Source organism: Tamandua tetradactyla, chromosome 4 (assembly GCF_023851605.1).
Source record: "Tamandua tetradactyla isolate mTamTet1 chromosome 4, mTamTet1.pri, whole genome shotgun sequence".
Taxonomy (NCBI): domain Eukaryota; kingdom Metazoa; phylum Chordata; class Mammalia; order Pilosa; family Myrmecophagidae; genus Tamandua; species Tamandua tetradactyla.
In genome coordinates, this window is record NC_135330.1 from 494,039 (window position 1) to 500,038 (window position 6,000).

A 6,000-nucleotide genomic window follows, 5' to 3' on the forward strand; every position below is an offset into this window, starting at 1 on the left:
TGGGATAGGGCTATGCATGGATGGAAAGGAAGCTGGATTGTTTGTTTAATTGGCTTATTTATTGAGTCAGTCATATGTGCATATAAACAAGGACTGGAAGTACACACATCAATCTGTCAACAGTGGTGCTGCACAGAGTGTGGTATGCAGGTGAAGATATTTCATTTTCATTTGTTGTATTTTTGACTTGAGTAAATTTTTTCAGCAAGCAGATGTTATTTTTGAACATCTTTAAAAATGAAAAAATTCCATAAGTTTTTCATTTTAAAAATATAATGACAGACTTATCTGTACATTTCCTGCAATTTCCTGTGAATCTGTATTTCAAAATAAAATTTAAAAATCTATAAATAAAATAGGTGTCAAATAATACACACATACATATATGTAGACACGTATATAATGTAATATTGGAGGCAAGGAGGTTTTCTCTCATGTGGAGCATTTACCCTACCAGGTGATGTTCATAACTACTAGAAGAGGATTTCTTTAGTGTACATAAAAACTAAGCAGTGCATTGAACTAGTGTTTCTGATCCAGTCATTTGAAACATGAAATTGTTTGGACTTAATAATACCATGTTTTCACGTGTTTCAACATCAGTAAAACAATGCAATATCAGGACTGAAAGAAATTGTAAGAATCAACTCAATAAATCTTCACTTGGAACATGAATCATTTCTTTTTGGAGATTGTAGCAATCTCACCTCTGTTTAAGCATCTCCAAAGATGGGAAATCTTTACTTTGTATAATATGAAATGTAGAGTTCTGTAAACTCAAATCAGTTAGTGAAACAAGAAGTTGCAAGACGAAAAACAAAAACAACAAAAAAGGAAAGTAGATACCAGGCCAATTAAGTTCAGTGGTGAGGGATTTTCCAATTCAACATGAATTTACATGTTGTCCAATGGAATCACCAATAAGTGATTGGAATGATGCTAGCAAGTAAAGTTGAGAGAAGATGCTTACCCATTCATACATTAGTAAGGGGAGGCAGAGTTGCTCAGTGATCAAGATGGAGGGCCTGAATTCAGATGACCAGAATAACTTCTTGAAACTTCAGTTTTCTCATCTACAAACCAGAGTTTATGTCTATGTTTATACCTTCAAGTTGTTCTGGGAGCTAATGAAGTAATCCATTGAGGGGTACATAGATTACATCTAAAGCATAGCAATGGTTTTTCCAATATGTTCAAGAGGCTTGGAAATGAGGTGCCCACTTTGAGCGGACATTGATTGCCTGATCATAATTTGGTAGGAAGGTTTCAAAGCTGAACAGGTCAGAACAACAAGATCTTCTTATCTCATTGCCATAGGCTGTTTGAGATGGAAGGGACCTTAGGAGTCAATCATTCTGGGCCTTTGTTTTGGAAATAGCTAAACAGAAGCCTAAGTTATTCTCAAACAGAAGCAAATCTGTGGGTCTACTCTCCATCTTTTAAAGGAATGTGTGATTTGGGACAAATGTGAGAAGGATAAAACTGGAGCTGATTCAGAAGAAGTGTGGGCTACCAACCTCTTCTTCCCTGTTTTCTTGACCTCAAATGCCCATCCCCCACACTCTCTGTGTAAATCCTTTAGGTCCACCCTAATGGCTTGTCTTGAAAGAAAACTTCTGATATCTCTACTCTCATAGACATTCTTTATGGCACATTTTTTTTCTTTATTAGAGAAGTTATATGTTTACAGAACAATCCTACAAGATTCCCATAGACCACCCTATCCTTAACACCTTGCATTAGTCTGGAGCATTTATTACAATTGATGATAGAACATTTTTATAATTGTACTATTAATTATGGTCCATGGTTTACTTAGGGTTCACTGTTTGCATAGTGTAGTTCCATGGACTTTCCTTTTAAAATTTTTGTTCTGTTACCATGTATACAATCTAACATTTCCCCTTTTAATTACATTCAGTGAAATTATGTTCACAAGGTTGTATTGCCATAACCACCATCCATTACAAAAACACCTCCATTATTCCAAATAGGAACCCAGATTTTAAGCATTAAATTCTCATTCCTTTTCCCCTCTCCATCCCATGGTAACCTATATTCTAGATTCTGACTCTATGAGTTTGCTTATTCTAGTTGTTTCAAATATGTGAGATCAATACAATATTTATCATTTGTGTCCAGCTTATTTCACTCAAACATGATGTCTGCAGGTTTCATCCATATTGTTGCATGTATCAGAACTTCATTCCTTTTTACAGCTGAATAATATCCCATTATATGTATATAGCACATTTAATCTATTCCATTGCATGTATATACCATATTTTATTTATCCATTCATTGGTTGATGGACACGTGGGGTGCTTCCATTTTTTGGCAATTGTGAATAGTGCTGCTGTGAATATCAGTGTGCAATTATCTGTTTGAGTCCCTGCTTTCTATTCTTTTGAGAATATATCAAGTTGTGGGATTGCCAGAACATACAGTAGTTCTATACGTAGCATTCTGAGAAACTTTGCCAAACTGTCTTCCAGTGGCTGCACCATTTTGCATTCCCACTGGCAATGAATAAGCGTTCCTATTTCCATCCAATCTCTCCGACACTTGTTATTTTCCATTTTTTTAAAAATAGCAGCTCCTTTCTAATGGATGTGAAATGGTATCTCACTGTGATTTTGATTTGCATTTCCCTAATGGCTAATGACATTGAGTATCTTTTCATGTGATTTCTGTCCATTTGTATATCTTCTTTGGAGAGAGAGGTAAATGGATCCTCATCACAATTACAGAACTTTATTCATCAAACATTCACTGGATGCCCTCTACGCTAGGCATTGGGCTCGCTTTAAGGTACAGAATTGAAAGGCCCAGATCCTGACCTCAAGGAGCTCATATTCGAGATGGAATGAGGGGGCTTTGAAGAAATAAGGATGTCCTATTCAGAGAGGTATGCAAGCAGAGCCTATACAGCCAAAGATAAGTTTAAGAAGAAATAATCGTAATTTAAAAAGTAAATGAATTGTTACAAAACTTTCTGCCTCACACTGTAGTTTATCTTCTCCACTGAACTGCAGGTTCATTGAGGTTTGGCATCAGGTCTTGCTCCCCTTTGTTCTTTCTTGATGCTTAGCATAGAGTCTCAGTGGATCCTTTGGAGTAACTAAAGTGGTTTGAATTGAAAACTAGCCATGACGAAGAAAAGATTGGCGGAGGACACTGAAAGGGGAAGGAGAACTTCATACCTTGAAGAAATTTATATCTGGAAAACTCAAGTGGTAGAACAGGGGGAAATTTGTCTTCCATTTCCCCTGTATAAAAGGAGAAACACAAATGAAATATTAAAGGCTGAAAGAAGTGTAAAATGCTGGGATGCATTTTTAAGATGGGATGCAGAATTTTTTTTGTAAAGTTGTTGAAAAAGGACTTTGAGGCAACTCTGTAGGGGAAAGTGCAGCTTGGGAATGGCCTGGACTCCCGCCACTAAAGGGTGGTCTCTGGAGCAGCAGAATTGTTGGGGCGGCAGGTGAATCTCATGCTCGTTAACATCTGAGGAGTCCTGGCCTGTAGGATGCCCCCCAATGTTCCATCTGGCTGAGAATAGCTCAGATATTCCATAGCAAGAAGTTCATTTGCCACAGGCATCTCAAATCATTTGAACTTGCCCTCAGAGACGTTCTTCTATGTGCTGGTTTGTGGGTGTGTGTGTCTGTGTGTATTTTAACTAGATCAGAACTTTACTGGGCAACATGAAAATTAGATTTAAAAATTTTAATCTCTGCTTTGTGTTACTGAACTCAAATGTGAATAGCAGTTTCCCTTGCATGCTGTAAGGGCTTTCACAATCACACAAGTTACCCTGGTTTACTTTATGCTCATTTTGTTTCCTCTGGGGAAATAAATGCCTTAACATCAGTCAACAGAACATTTAATTTATTGCCAAAGCAAGTAACTTTTTAAATTTTTTAAGACCTCTAGGCCTATTTTCCACAATTAATATTGAAATTTTTAAAAGTGTATGTGTTTAACTTCAGTAGCAACTTTCTATTGAAATGTTAACACTTAAAACTCCTCAAGGCCCTGAAATTTGGAATTTTTAGTAAATACTGTGCTTGCCTATTATCATGTGCTTTGAATAGTTAGAATGAAAGATAAGAGTGTGTGGGCTTCGAATGCTATAAAGCACTTTACAAATATAAGAAGTCATTATCATAATAAAGTACCATCATTAATAATTATTATTATATTATTTAAACTCTATACCTCAGTTTTTTCATCTACAAATGGGGAAAATAGGTTGTCTAATAGGTTGTCATGTGTAGTAAATGAGTTAATACCTGTATTAGATATTAAATAATACAGGCAGTGCTTGACACATAATAGGCATTTAGTAAGTGTTAGCTATTATTATTTAATGTGTGTCTCTATTCATTACTTAATTTGGAAAATACAGGTTGAATTCAGGTATGTGAAAGTGTTGTATCTTTTCCCAATAATTCAGTGGTTTTTGTTTTGAGTTTTCATTGAATGGGCTATACTGAGCACGATTGAGTCTTTAAAGTAAAACACAACACTTTTAAACTGAGTTCAACAAAATTTTTTCAAGCCAGACATTCTTGTGTATAGAACCAGCCCAAGTCACCCTCGAGCTGTTTTTCCTGTGAAATCTATTTTCACCTGTTTGTAGAGAAAAAAGATCATTATATGGTGGAGGCTTTAAAATGGAGTTACCTATTCCTGTGCAATATCATGGGAACTCTAAGGAAGCAAGTGTCCATTGTACCACAGAAACTGAAGTGCACAAGTGGTGCTTGTGAATAAGGGATTTTGGCAATGATGATGATGAAGAAAATAATGAAGATAATTAAAAATAGTTGCCCTGTACTGACAGCAGGAACCCAGGAAGTACTATGGACTGGACACCACGCCCCCAGCACCTCCCATCCCCAGCCTGCAAGAATTTAAATGAGCCTGTCATAGCAAGGAAAACATGTTTATTACATGTCTGATTCTGATACACATGCACATATATATATTATGCTCCATCAATGTGCTACTCAAAGACTAATCACAAATAATTAGGAGTCACCACATTTCAAGACCTTTAAAATAAGCAGTGTATGGAACATCAAAAGCCACAGTTTTTGCAGTTCCTGAATGTTTAAAATTCACTTTTATAATTTTGTTATCCATAGACTGAATAAATCAGTTACCCAGAGTAAACCCTTCATGTCATCAATCACCTTCCTTAGGGGATTTCACCTCCTTCTATGTATACACCTAGATATGTGCCTATAAAAGAAATTGCTGTTTCCCCATTTGGAGAATTCCTGCTATTCTCACAAGCAGTGGAGACAACCAAATCAATAGGCTGAGCCCTAGATCTTGGGGTTCATCCCTATGAAACTTATTCCTGCAAAGGATAGACAGAGCCTATTTAAAATTAGGCCTAAGAGTCTCCCCAGAGAACCTCTTTTGTTGCTCAGAAATGGCCTCTCTCTAAGCTGATGAGGCAAATGAACTTACTGTCCTCCCCATAATGTGATACGTGACTCCAGGGGTGTAAACTTCCCTGGCAACATGGGACTGAGAAAACCTTTTTGACCAAAAGTGGGAAGAGAGAAATAAGACAAATAAAATTTTAGTGGCTGAGAGATTTCTAACAGAGTTACCCTGGAGGTTATTCTTATGCATTATATAAATATCCCTTTCTAGTTTATGGTGTATTGGAGTGGCTGGAGGAAAATACCTGCACTTTCTGAGCTGTGTTCCAATAGCTTTGACTCTTGAAGACGATTGTATAATGATATAACTTTTACAATGTGACTGTGTGATTGAGTAAAACATATGGATAAAAAAAGTAACAGGGAGGATAAAGGTTAAAATAAATTTGGCAGATGGAAATACTAGTGATCAATAAGAGGGAAGGGTAAGGGGTATGGTATGCATGAATTCTTTCTCTTTTCTTTTTATTTCTTTTTCTGGAGTGATGCAAATGTTCTAAAAAATGATCATGGTGATGAATATGCAACTATGTGATAA